The 14,407-nt window shown below is 38.2% G+C and overlaps 1 long non-coding RNA gene across 1 annotated transcript in view; it reads right to left on the bottom strand.

The window, feature by feature from the left end:
• Positions 1 to 14,407, bottom strand: part of LOC103677421 — a 33,618-nt gene that overhangs the window by 6,877 nt on the left and 12,334 nt on the right. The window contains exon 2 of the long non-coding RNA XR_572398.2: positions 10,700 to 10,946. This is a non-coding gene — a long non-coding RNA (uncharacterized LOC103677421). The remainder of the gene's footprint in view (positions 1 to 10,699; positions 10,947 to 14,407) is intronic.

The raw sequence follows: 14,407 nt of genomic DNA, 5'->3' as shown, positions 1-14,407 counted from the left end.
CATAAGAATATATATCTGGAGCTCTACAAGCAGAAAAGTAAATGCTTTTTGCAAGGTAAGATGTGTGGAGTCATGAATCTGCAGGGAGATATCAGAAGATAAATGGAAGGGCTAGGGAGCATCCATAAGCTGACTCCTGGAAAGTGATATAACACCGGAGTGCAAAATTGGAACCCACAGAAATCTGCTCTAGTGAGAGACATCCCTCTCTGAAAGGGACTCTGGAAATGAAAGGGCAGAATTCTAGGTAGGGCATTGTGGTCTCGGGATACAAGGAAACACAGAGCAAAAAGGGGTTCCTGAACCAGTAGAGTGCCCGAGTAGTGGAGCCAGGAAGCAGGTAATGATCAGCAAGCCCAGGAAGGGACTCTCAGCTCCGATTGCTATAAACCATGAGCCAGGCCAGTCGATCATTGCTCTTTTCTTGAGCAGCCTGAAAAAGTCTGGAACCTGCGCCTGACCGGGTAAAATCTCAGAGTCGTAGCAGCCTGGAAAGGACTAGAGTGTCACCTAGTCATAATCCAGGAGCTTCAGGTGTGCACATGAACACTCTGCTGCTCGAGGTTTTAGAATCACAAAGGGCAATGGCACTCCCGGGCCCCTGGAACTACCTCTGAGAGAGTTGCTGTGGACCTGCACTGTGGGAGGCTGCGGTTTTTGGTGGCACATACAGAAGTGGAGACTGTTTGTCCTGGAGGGTTTAGTAAAGAGGGAAGACTGAATTTTCTGCTCTGGGCCAGAGGTTTGGGTGTGGCCGTTTTTGCCCTCATCCTCTGAAGAGGCACAGAAAGTCCCCAGATAACAAAAGCTACACAGAAGACTGGTTGCCACTGAGCCCATCCGCATGACGGGGTGGGGCAACTCCACACAGGCAAGGTTACCTGAGAAACAGCAGGGCAGGGCCCTCCCCCAGAAGAGGGGCTGGAAGAACAGGTGGATGACAATCCTATGGATCTCTTAAGACCATAAAATCCCAACACCAGGGGAAAATTATATATTGAGCTTCAGGTGCAACCCATGACTTGTTTATTTTTCAGAGAAAATTCTCCTTTTCTTTTTTTTCTCTTTTACTTACACTTTTTTCTCTGTTTTTTCTTTTTACTTTCTCCTCACTTCAACTAGATGTTTATTATATCAACTAATATTTCATAGTCACTTTTCAACTTTTATTTTTTCACACCTATATTTTTTATAGATATATGCTTTATTTTAGTCCTTTTGTCACTCCATTCAATTTTACCTTTATATATACAAGTTTTACTTTCTTTATAATTTTTGGGACATAGTGTCTTCTAACACAGAGACCAAAATACATTCAGGAACAACCGAAACAGCCTGCTTTGTCCACACTGAGAGATTATAGCTCTTTCCACCACCACCCCACTTTTTAAAATTTTTTTAATTTTATAATTTTATTCTTGTGTTTCATTTTGGCTTTGTTTTTTGGTGGTGGCTTCTGACCACTCCGGATTTTGCTAGGGTGCATCTTGCTAGGGTTAATATTTTGGACTCTGATCATTCACTCAACTATCCCTCAACAGAATGACTAGGAGGAGGAGCTCTCAACAAAGAAAAGAAACAGAGACAATGTCCTCTGTCATGGAACTAATGGATATGGATACAAGCAAGATGTCAGAGATAGAATTCAGGATAGCAATCATAAAGTCAATAGCTAGGTTTGAAAAAAGCATTAGTGACAAAATAGAATCCCTAAAAGCAGAAAGGAGATCTAATCAGGCCAAAATAAAAAATGCTATGAATGAGATGCAGTCTAAACTGGATATTTTAACAGCAAGAGTAAATGAGGCAGAAGAGAGAATTAGTTATCTAGAAGATAAGCTGATGGAAAGGAAGTTGAGGAAAACAGAGATAGGCTGCTAGTAGTACATGAAGAAAGGATTGGAGAGACTAATGATGCCATGAAACATTCCAATGTCAGAATTATTGGGATCCCCTAGGGGGTAGAAAGAGAGAGAGAGGGCTAGAAGGTATATTTGAGCAAATCATAGCTGAGAATTATCCTAATCTGGGGAAGGAAACAAGCATTCAAGTTTGAGAGGCTGAGAGGGCCCCTCCCAAAATCAAATAAAATAGATCAACACCCTGTCATATAAAAGTGAAGCTTGCAAATTTTACAGCCAAAGAAACTGTCCTGAGAATAGCCAGGAAGAGGAGGTCCCTTGCATATGGAGGGAGGAACATCAGAATAACATCAGATCTGTCCACAAAAACCTGGCAAGCCAGAAAGGGCTGGCAAGACATATTCAGGGTAATAAATGAAAAGAACATACAGCCAAGAATGCTTTATCCAGGAAGGCTGTCATTCAGAACATAAGGAGAGATAAACAGCTTTCAGGACAGGCAGAAACTGAAAGAATATTTGACCACCAAGCCAGCCTTGCAAGAAATATTAAGGGGGATTCTCTAAGCAAAGAGAGACCCCAAGAGTCACACAGACCAGGAAGAAACAGAGAAAATCTACAGAAACAGGGACTTTACAGGCAATACAATGGTGCTAAATTCATCTTTCAATAGTTACTCTGAATGTAAATGGGCTGAATGCTCCCATGAAAAGACACAGGGTTTCAGACTGGATAAAAAAGCAGGACCCATCCATATGCTATCTACAAGATACTCATTTTGAACCTAAAGACATCTCCAGATTGAAAATGAGGGGATGGAGAATGATTTACCATGCTAATGGACCTCAAAAGAAAGCTGGGGTAGCAATTCTCATATCAGACAAATTAGATTTTAAAACAAAGACAAGGGTACCAGGGTGTCTCAGTTGGTTAAGCGTCTGCCTTCAGCTCAGGACATGATCCCAGGGCCCTGGGACTGGGTCCCTCATCAGGTTCCCCGCTCAGTGGAGAGCCTGTTTCTCCCTCTCCTTCTGCTGCTCCCCCTGCTTGTGTGCTCACTGTGTTTCTCTCTCTCTGTCAAATAAATAAAATCTTTAAAAAATAAAATAAAATAAACCAAAGACTGTAGTAATAGATGTAGAGGGACACTATATCATACTTAAAGGGTCTATCCAACAAGAAGATCTAACAATTGTAAATATCTATGCCCCTCAAAAGGGAGCAGCCAATTATATAAGCCAATTAATAACCAAAATAAAGAAGCATTGATGATAATAAATACATTAATAGTAGGAGACCTCAACGCTCCATTCACAGCAGTGGACCAATCATCTAAGCAGAAGATCAACAAAGAAATAAGAGCTTTGAATGACACATTGGACCAGATGGACTCATAGATACATACAGAACATTCCACCCTAAAACAACAGAATACTCATGTTTCTCAAATGAACATGGAACTTTCTCCAGAACAGACATACTGGATCACAAATCAGTTCTCAACTGATACCAAAAGATTGAGATTATTCCCTGCATATTTTCAGACCACAGTGCTTTGCCACAAGAGAAATGTGGAAAGAACTCAAATACTTGGAAGTTAAAGAGCATCCTGCTAAAGAATGGATGGTCAACCAGGAAATTAAAGAACTTAAACAATTCATTTAAATGAATGAGAATGAAAACACATCAGTCCAAAACCTATGGGATACTGCAAAGGCAGTCCTAAGAGGGAAATACATAGCCATCCAAGCCTCTCTCAAAAAATTAGAAAAATCCCAAATCCATAAGCTAACCTTACACCTAAAGGACCTGGAGGAAGAACAGCAAATAAAGCCTAAACCAATCAGGAGAAGAGAAATAATAAAGATTAGAGGAAAAATCAATAAATTAGAGACCAGAAATACAGTAGAGCAGATCAATGAAACTAGAAGATGGTTCTTTGAAAGAATTAGTAACATTGATAAACCTCTGGCCAGACTTATCCAAAAGAAAAGGGAAAGTACCCAAATCGATAAAAGCATGAACGAAAGGGGAGAGATCAAGACTAACACCAAGGAAATAGAAATAATTATTAGAAATGATTACCAGCAACTATATGCCAACAAATGAAGCAATATGGAAGAAATGGATGCATTCCTGAAACTTATAAACTACTAAGACTGAAACAGGAAGAAATAGACAATGTGAACAGACCAATAACCAGTAAAGAAATTAGAACAGTAATAAAAAAAACCTTCCAAAAAAACAAGAGTCCAGGGCCAGATGGAGTCCCAAGGGAATTCTACCAAACATTTAAAGAAGAAATAATACCTATTCTCCTGAAGCTGTTTCAAAAAATAGAAATGGAAGGAAAACTTCCAAACTCGTTCTACAGGCCAGCATTACCCTAATCCCAAAACCAGGCAAAGACCCCATCAAAAAGGAGAATTACAGATCAATATCCCTGGTGAACATGGATGCTGAAATACTCACCAAGATCCTAGCCAATAGGCTCCAACAGTACATTAAAAGCATTATCCATCACGACCAGATGGGATTTATTTCTGTGATGCAAGGGTGGTTCAACATTTGCAAATCAATCAACGTGATAGAGCACATTAACAAAAGAAGACAAGAACCATATGATCCTTTCAACTGATGCAGAAAAAGCATTTGACAAAATACAGCATCCTTTCCTGATTAAAACTCTTCAAAGTATAGGGATAGAGGAAACATACCTGAATATCATAAAAGCCTATGAAAAGACCACAGCAAATGTCATTCTCAATGGGAAAAATGAGAGTTTTTCCCTTAAGGTCAGGTAAATGGCTCATACCCAAGATCTATAAAGAACTTCTCAAACTCAACACCCAAAAAACGAATAATCCAGTCAAGAAATGGGCAGAAGACATAAAGAAATACTTCTCCAAAGAAGGCATACAAATGGCTAACAGACACATGAAAAAATGTTCAACATCACTAGCCATCAGGGAAATACAAATCAAAACCACAACGAGATACCACCTCACACCAGTTAGAATGGTAGAAATTAACAAGACAGGAAACAACAGATGGTGAGGATGTGGAGAAAGGGGAGCCACTCTGGAAAACAGTATGTAGGTTCCTCAGGACATTAAAAAAAAGCTACCCTAAGACCCAGCAATTTCACTACTAGGTATTGATCCCAAAGATACAGACGTAGTGATCCGAAGGGGCACATGCCCCAATGTTCATAGCAGCAATGTCCACAATAGCCAAACTGTGAAAGGAGCCAAGATGCCCTTCAACAGACAAATAGGTAAAGAAGATGTGGTTCATATATACAATGGAATATTAGTCAGCCATTAGAAAGGATGAATACCTACCATTTGCATAGACATGGATGGAACTGGAGGGGATTATGCTAAGTGAAATAAGTCAAGCAGAGAAAGATAATTATCATATGGTTTCACTCATATGTGGAACATAAAGAATAGCATGGAGGACTTAGGGGAAGGGAGGGAACACCGAATGGGAAGAAATCAGAGAGGGAGACAAACCATGAGAGACTCTGGACTCCGGGAAACAAACTGGTTACAGAAAGGAAGGGGTGGGGGATCTGGTAACCGGGTGATGGGTATTAAGTAGGGCATGTGTTGTGATGAGCATGGGTATTATACGCAACTAATGAATCATTGAACACTACATCAAAAACTAATGATGTACTATATGTTGGCTAACTGGACATAATAATAAAAAAAATGAAAAGAAATCTTAAGTAAATAAATATAAATAAATAAATAAAGATGGAGATATGTATGAACATGTGATCTGAAGGAAAGCGTTAGAGTCAGGCTGTGTGGAGATTTGGCTCCTTTCAAGGAAAGGTTTTATGTTGTCCCCTTTGCTCATCAATCCTAGAACTGTCTCTTTATTGGATTTAAATCTCTAAAATAGCCCTATGTCTAGTTCAATTTTTCCCAAGCCTATTACTAGGCAAAATGACCCTCTTTGAACATGAGGAAAATTCTGTGACCTTCTGTATACTATTAGAATACTGAAAGCAATAGATGTTCAAATTGAATTGTGTCCATCACAAAACTACCAGCTGGATAGGATTTTAGAAATCCTCTAACTTAGCCTCTTCCTACCAAATGGAAATTTAGGCAAAAAGATTATGCTACATGCATCAAAGTTAAGAATTCATCTTTCTTGATTTTAAATCTGGCTTTATCTACTGAACTATGTTATCATACCTAATTTTGATGGAAGAAAAGGAATTCCCAACTTTCTTGGAAGTATAATAGTTATTACTGATCTGATTGTGGCAGAGCTTCTAAACATTCTAAAGGAAGAGGTTTTTATTTTACAGTTGAATTAAAATTGGAAAATTTAAAGATAATTCAAGGTAATATGGGCTGTTATGAAACCAGGGATTAACAATGAACTCATCAACAAGCAAGTATTCAGATAAAAATCCTGTGATTAACGTTAACACAGCATGTCTAAATGTGTTTGAAGGTTTCTAGCCTACAGTGACCCCTGGTGTTATTTTGAAAAACATGCAGCACGCAGTATGCTATTCTCTTTCATCTTTAAGACCCTGTATAAAAATAGTTCCTACTGTGCCTGGGTGGCTCACTCAGTTAAGTGCCTGACTCTTGACTTCATCTCAGGTCATGATCTCAGGGTCGTGAGGTCAAGCCCCATGTCAGGGTCTGCATTGGGCATGGAGCCTGCTTAAGATTCTATCTCTCCCACTCCCCTACCCCAGCCCCCAAAAAAATAGTTTCCACTAAGAGCAGGTAAACTCTATGAAACAGTTTATTCCCAATAGTCCATGAGGTAAAGAGCAAATTTCTCCATCAGAAATCAGATTCTGTGCACTAAACATACAAAAAGTAATATATTAAGTAATACCTATACATGTTATTGTAAAAATTTATAATAAAACCACTTGGGAACTACATTCTTTTTGTCAAATCTGAACCATTAAAGCAATTTGAAAAAGGAAAGTGATCATTGGCATTCAAACTTATCTATCCCCTAATGTAATAGAAGTCATTATCCAAAAAGGTGCATATAAAAGATAGCTTCCAAGTGTCTTAAAATCCGTAATTATGCAGAATTATGTGTTCTCCCAAGAATGGCAAATTTAAGAGATTGGTTTTCTAAATAATAATATGAGAGACAGAATCTAGGTAACTCATGCTTTACACCAAAACATTTAATTCTAAATATGCTATTGTAATGAGAACAAAGTTTTCACCTCACATCCTCCATGGAACGTGATGGGATGAAAAAAGAAAGAAGGACAAAGAGAGGGAAAAAATAAGAAAAAAAGAGGGAGCAAGAAAGAGAGAAGCAAGGTAGGAAGGAAGAGGAGAAAACAACATATGTTAAGTGGACTATTGCCTCCTGAGAGTTTGCGCTTAATGACCACTGAGTGCACTGGGTCTACTGTAATGCCTAATATACATTAGGTTGAAGAGGTGAAAGGTGTTAGAAGAAAAAATTATTCAATGACACTTGTTAGAGGATGGTAAATCAGACTTTATTCAGGGGGACTGCTATGATAGGTATAGGGATTACTATGGTGAAGTTTGCAGTAGGGGAGAGAGATTGGCCTAAACTCTGAATGCCATAAGGAAAAGTGAGAATGGATAACAAATGAGCAAGGTAGGCGTCAGCAGGTAGAAAATTACTAAGAAGACTCCTCAGGGATAAGGGGGCGGGATTCTAGGTAAACGACCTNCCTGCTGAAGGCAGGCCAGGATGGTCAGATATCACTTGAGGCATGCTAGAAAATTAGGAACCCAATCAGATATGGAGGGTGGTCAGATATGGAGGGTGATACTGGCTAAATTGACTCAACAGGATTCCTGCTAAAATGGGACAATGCAGAGACAAACATGAAAGAACCAAAAGTTGAGGCCTAGTTGGGAAGAGGATTCAGAGTCTAACATTTGGTCAAGAAGAGACTCTGTCAAAGGGTCGTCAAATATTGGCAATTTTGTTAACCTATCGGAAGTTGACTGATTAAAACTATGCAGAATATAAATAAGTTAACATGTATATATTCTGGCCAATGTGTTTAGAACAGTGGGTGTAGTGCTCCTAGCCAGGATCTCTTTTAATTTGGCTTAACCATCAACTAGCTCTGTAATGAGACCGTATATGTGGGAATTGTAAAGCTGTATATTACTGCAAAATATTATGCCACTATAGAGGTAGTATAGAGTCCCTGGAGAGACACAGCCGTGGTAAGTTGATGTGTAAAGCTTATGGCCCAGCAATAAGGTAAAACATGCAAATAGGTCTAGGTTTTAAAATTAGGATCATAAGAACACTCCACAGCCCAAAAGCTTTCTGCTAGTACTGAGATGATTCCTAAAACCGGTAATAGAACACAAGGTTCTTACTAAAAGTATAAGAGATGATGCAAAATGCACATATTTTTACTAAGTCTATGATTACACTTTTCTTAAGAGCCTGAAACTGAAGGATGGGAGAGAGGAAAGGGGAGGTTAAGAAAAAGAAAGAAAAAAATGAAAACAAAAGCTGGGGGCAATAGCAACTTTGTTACATGTATTTCCTAAAGCGAGGCCTATGAAAAACACTACACAAGAAGCAAGGAAAAGGAGACAACTAGTGCTAAGTTAGAGGGACCAAAAAGGCAAGTAAAAGGAGACCAAATATGGCCAAACACCAACACGCCCAGAGGAGAAAGAGCATAAAAAGCACTCATGTGTTCTAAATAGTATTTCAGATGGTGGTTCCTCATCGACAGAAATTATAGCAATGTTTTTCTCTACCTAAGACCTTTGGTTATATGGAAAAACCTTTATTGTGCATAGGAGTTTACTCATGACTTAATGTGGAGAAAAGGGAAGGAGAGAAAATATATATATGTTTTCACATAATAGTATGATTGCAAACTGTAGGAGCAAATGGATATAGAAATATTCCATATGATGGAATACTACAAAGCATGTGCAGTATTTTTGCCATAAGCATCTTTCCTGCAAGCATTTTCTCTGCAAACATTTTCACCACATAACTAATTGGTCTTAAGGCAATCAATTTTGTTGTAAAAGATAAAATCACACACACACACACACACACACAAATAAAAGGACATTAAAAAGGACATATAAAATGTGAAAAATGAACAACAAAATTAAAAAGATATCACAAAATACAAAATATTTGAATAATAATGTGTGTAGATTCATGGCAAAACTGCAAATAACTTATTTTATGGATTGTACCTAAGCACTTGTCTTCAAAGTCTTTTGTTCATAGTATTGTCAACTTAAAATTGTCAGGAAGCAATAATTAAGCAAGAACATTTTTTGGGGATCAAAGAATTGCAATCTGGGCACAGATTTGGATTGCAGCCCAAATAGTGTCCCACTAGGGAGCAAAAGTCAAGGGTTTTTAAAGCAAAAAGGGAATGCTTATGTATGTTGCTTACAAAAGAATTTTTGATTGGTGTTGATGGCAGCAAGCTAATCTTGATTGAATATAACTGGCGGCTAAGGCTGTCACTAAGCAAAATCTCTTACTGTAGCAAGTTGCAGGTGTCCAGGCTGAATTCTTGGAACATTTGCAGTTTGGCCCAGTTCAAAAGTTCATGGTTCCACTGCTAGGGACATGCATAAGGCCCATCTCCTTAATGTCCTCCTAGCTCTATTTTAAAACTCCTTGTCACAAGTTAGCCCATTTTATTTCACCTCTCACAGTATTACACTTTTTTTTTTTTGCTTGTTGATTGATCTGCTTGTTCAGCATTACACTCTGTTCTTTTTTCACTAAAATTTCTTTCTTCATTGAGAGGTATCTGTTTCCAAATACTAGGATGTGTATTTGTAACTGAGCTTAGTATTGCATTGTGAAAGCCTTCTGCACTGTTTGTTATTGGCATATTGTCCCATGTCTATTGATAGATGTTCCCAAGTTCCATGGGAAACGTGGGTTGCAAACTGCACCACTGTGTAGACCATTAAGAGCGCTGACACTTACATAAAAATGGGAGCACTGCATCAATGGAGAAATGAAACCAAACTGTCATACCAGTTATTTTTTTATCTTTTATAGCAAAATTGCCTTGCAGCCAATTAGTTATGCAGCAAAAATGTTCTTGGCAAAATGCTCATGGCAAAGATGTCTATGGCAAAGATGCTTACAGAGAAAGTACATAGAACCATTATAGGCAACAAAAAAAAATTAAAGGCAATAAAAGAAATTAAATAAAATCTGTCCAGTGATACATGTATGTATGTGATATGTGTATGTATGTATGTGTGTATATATATACCATATACATATATACATATACATATATACATATACATATACATATATACATATATATATACACATATATCACTTCTACCAACCCCCAGGTGATGTCTGATCACCCTGGTCTGCCTTCAGCAAGAATCCTGCTAGTGTGTGTGTGTGTGTGTGTGTGTGTGTGTGTGTGTGTGTGTTGATAGATGATAGATTATAGATAGATGATAGATAGATGATAGATAGATAGATAGATAAATATAGATAGATAGATAGATAGATAGATAGATAGATAGATAGATAGATATGTATATAAAATAGGAAGAAGACAAGTTCTCATATAACTTCAGAAAGGCAGAGTAGAAGTACCATAAAAGCTTTGCAGTTCCATGAAGGCTCAGAGAACAAAGAAATGACATGCAGTTGGGCAGACCAGGAAAAAAGAATTTTGAAAAATTGGTAGCGTATTGACAGGTGACCAGTGAAAATGCCAGGAAAAGTGATAGCCTGAGCAAGGGCATAAAGCTAAAAGGGAGATTATATCTAGAATGAATAATAACAGACAGTATTAATTGAGCACTTACCACATGTTAGGTATTGTCTTCAATTCTTTGCAAGTGTTATTTCACACTGTGCTGACAAAGTACTACTATGGTTTTCATTTTAGAGTTGAAGAAACAGTCACAGAATAAGATACTTGCTCAAGATCAGCCAGCCAGTAGGAAGCACTGGCAGGATCCAAAGCCAGATTGAGTCCTTAGTGTGCCCACGATTCTCCCTCATGTAGGTCATCATCTTCATTTGAAGGACATAAAAGGCCACCTAAGGACACTTTAAAATAGAGTAGACAGTAAGGCATTACTTGGGCCAGATGAGACATCATAAGATTAAAGTGGAAGGGCCAGTTTCTTCACCTACTGTCCAGCGGTGTGAGAGGTTAAGTTCACCTAAAGTTTGGCACTGTGAGAAGTAACAATTCATCATGCCTCTCCCCTCCAAAGAGAAGGTGAGCTGCCCCTCTAGGTGGTGAGGTTGTCTGCTCTCCTATCTGCTGTGTAGCCTGTTTAATAATATTCTTATTCCTCTTAATTGGGATTAAATCTTTAAAAGGGAGGAACCATTTCTTCCTTATTTTTATGATCCTTGATAATGCCAACAAATATTTAATATGAATACATATGTCCTGGATATCTGATCACGACTTTCCCTTTAAAAATAGAAAATATTTCAAACAAACACAAAAGGATAGATACTAACATAATGAACACCCAATCTATCCATTACCCACATTTAACATATCTTAACATATGACTATATGTATTTCAGATTTTTTAAGAAAAGAAACATCATATATATAACTGAAGCTCCCTGGGTCAACCTTTTTTAGTCCAATTCACTCCTCTCCTACCTCACCATCCTGACTGTGGTATATATTTCATTACAATGTGTGTGTTTATATTTTGATTATCTGTATATTATTTTCTGTGTTTTAAGTTTTTTCCCCACTCAACATTATCTTTAAAAATGTGCAATTGTCTTTTCCTTTCACGATTAGATATGGTTCAAAATTCCAATGATTCAAAGGAACATGCATTGAAAAGTTTCTCTCCCTCAAGGGTGCCCAAACACCCAGTTTCACTTCCTGGAAGAAACAAGTGTTTCCTGTCTCCTCTGTATTCTTTCAGAGTTGTTCTATGCATATTAAGCAAATACATAGCTAGTCCTGTTTTGTTTTGTTTTTCTTAAAAGGTAGCATGCTGTTAACGCACCTATTGTTTGTTCATTCTACAATGCATCTTAGAGATAATTACATAAAGTGTACAAAGAGATTCCTTATTCTTTTGTCCCAGATGCATTGGGACATCATTTATTTAACCTGTCCTCTATGAATGAGCAATCCATCTTTTACTACAGCAAATAATATTGAAATAACTTTTCTTGTTCCTATGTCAGTTCCCATACATCAAGATATACCTATAGAATAAATTATAGTTGACACTTTTATGGTAATATTAATCATAATGGGTTGCTAATCGTCCTTCCTTGAGGTTGTAATATATCATATATCCCTGAAGTAACTGCCCATTTTCTCACACCCTTTCCAATATTGCATATTATCAAATGTCTTTATTTTTTACTTAAACATCATGTCTTTGAGACATCATAGTGGCACACCTAGCCACGGTTCATGCAATTTTAACTACTGGGTAGTGTTCAGTTGTATAAATTGAATATACTGCAAGTTACTAATCCACACACCCACTGATGGACAATTACATTTGTCTCATGTCACTTTATCCTTGTTAGAATGCGTGGTCCTTGATAAGTGTTTCTTTTTCTTTTTCTTTCTTTCTTTCTTTCTTTCTTTCTTTCTTTCTTTCTTTCTTTCTTTCTTTCTTTCTTTCTTTTTAAGATTTTATTTGTTTGAGAGAGAGCGAGGGAGCACATATGTGAGAGAAAGCATGAGGCGGGGTGGGGGAAACAGAGGTGCGGAGGGAGAGGCAGAAGCAGGCTCCTCGTTAAGCAGGGAGCCCGATGTGCGGCTCGATCCCAGGACCCTGGGATCATGACCTGAGCCGAAGGCAGATGCTTAACCGACTGAGCCACCCAGGCACCCCCATGATAAATGTTTCTTGAGTGAATGGATGAACTAATGAATCCATGAATAATAAGCAACTGATTGGGAGGCATGCTAAACATGCCAGTATGAACTGTGAGAGACTATATAGTTGATATTCCCCACTATAAATCACAGTGTCCAAGGGAAGACATAGACAAAGTAGTTGAATACCCACAGAAATCCAACCCCAGTCGTTTCGTCATTTTAAGACCTTAGAGGTAAATGGGAGGGGTTCAGGAAGAATAGCCTTTTATTGCTTTTAAACTCTAGACTTTTTCAGTTTTCATACTTTGCATTAATAGCCTCAATCACCAGTTAGTCAAGGAAACAGTATACATTAAGGATAATTTTTTTTCTAGTTTTAAATGTAAACAGTACTTCATTAGTCATCTTTTGAATTGCAGAGATACACCTAGCTGGCTAAGGGCCACCACACCCTGTCTGTATTTACTGAGTTAAGAATAAATCTGGCTAGGTTGCTTTGTTGTTAAAAGGACAAACCAATTATTTAAAGTTCAAGCTCAAGTTCATAAATTCTGATTCCCCAGTTGATTTTCATATCATGACAAGGGCAGCTTCTATGTAAGAACTTTATAACGCTGACTAACCACCAATGGCAAGTTTTGGCATAATATTTGGATATGTTGCATTTTGTGGCTGGGGCAAAGGAGCACTTAATGTGCTTAATTTTACTGAGGCCACGCTAAGAAATTTGTTATCCCAAGGCAAAATGCCACACATACTTCCTCTTGATATTTAGCTTTCTGCCTTAGAAATATAATTCACTTAAAAGGTGCCAGTCTTGCTTCTTTCCCATCCTAAGTTTTAGGTTAGGACTTATTTTATGATTCTACCTCTTCTTCTTATTATTATAACCTATCTTTCAAATTAAAATTGTGTACTGAGGCTTTGCTTATAGAAACCTTTTTTAAGGTTTTTTTTTATTATATCATGTTAGTCACCGTACAGTACATCCCTGGTTTCTGATGTAAAGTTCGATGATTCATTAGTTGCGCATAACACCCAGTGCACCATGCAATACGTGCCCTCCCTACTACCCATCACCAGTCCATCCCATTCCCCCACCCCCCTCCCCTCTGAAGCCCTCAGTTTGCTTCTCAGAGCCCATAGTCTCTCATGCTTCATTCCCCCTTCTGATCACCCCCCCTTTCTTTATCCCCTTCTTCCCCTACCGATCTTCCTAGTTCTTATGTTCCATAGATGAGAGAAACCATATAATTGTCTTTCTCTGCTCGACTTATTTCACTTAGCATTATCTCCTCCAGTGCCGTCCATGTCGCAGCAAATGTTGAGAACTCGTTCTTTCTGATAGCTGAGTAATATTCCATTGTATATATGGACCACAACTTCTTAATCCAGTCATCTGTTGAAGGGCATCTCGGTTCCTTCCACGATTTAGCTATTGTGAAGAATGCTGCTATGAACATTGGGGTGCATATGGCCCTTCTCTTCACTACGTCTTTATCTTTGGGGTAAATACCCAGTAGTGCAATGGCTGGGTCATAGGGTAGCTCAATTTTTAACTTTTTAAGGGACCTCCACACCGTTTTCCAGAGTGGCTGTACCAACTTGCATTCCCACCAACAATGTAGGAGGGATCCCCTTTCTCCACATCCTCTTGATAGAAACATTTTGAACAATATTTCTTTGA

Source organism: Ursus maritimus, unplaced genomic scaffold, assembly GCF_017311325.1.
Source record: "Ursus maritimus isolate PB19 unplaced genomic scaffold, ASM1731132v1 scaffold_9, whole genome shotgun sequence".
Classification (NCBI taxonomy): Eukaryota; Metazoa; Chordata; class Mammalia; order Carnivora; family Ursidae; genus Ursus; species Ursus maritimus.
Note: the sequence above shows the minus strand (reverse complement) of the source record. Positions and strands in the feature narration are given on the sequence as shown.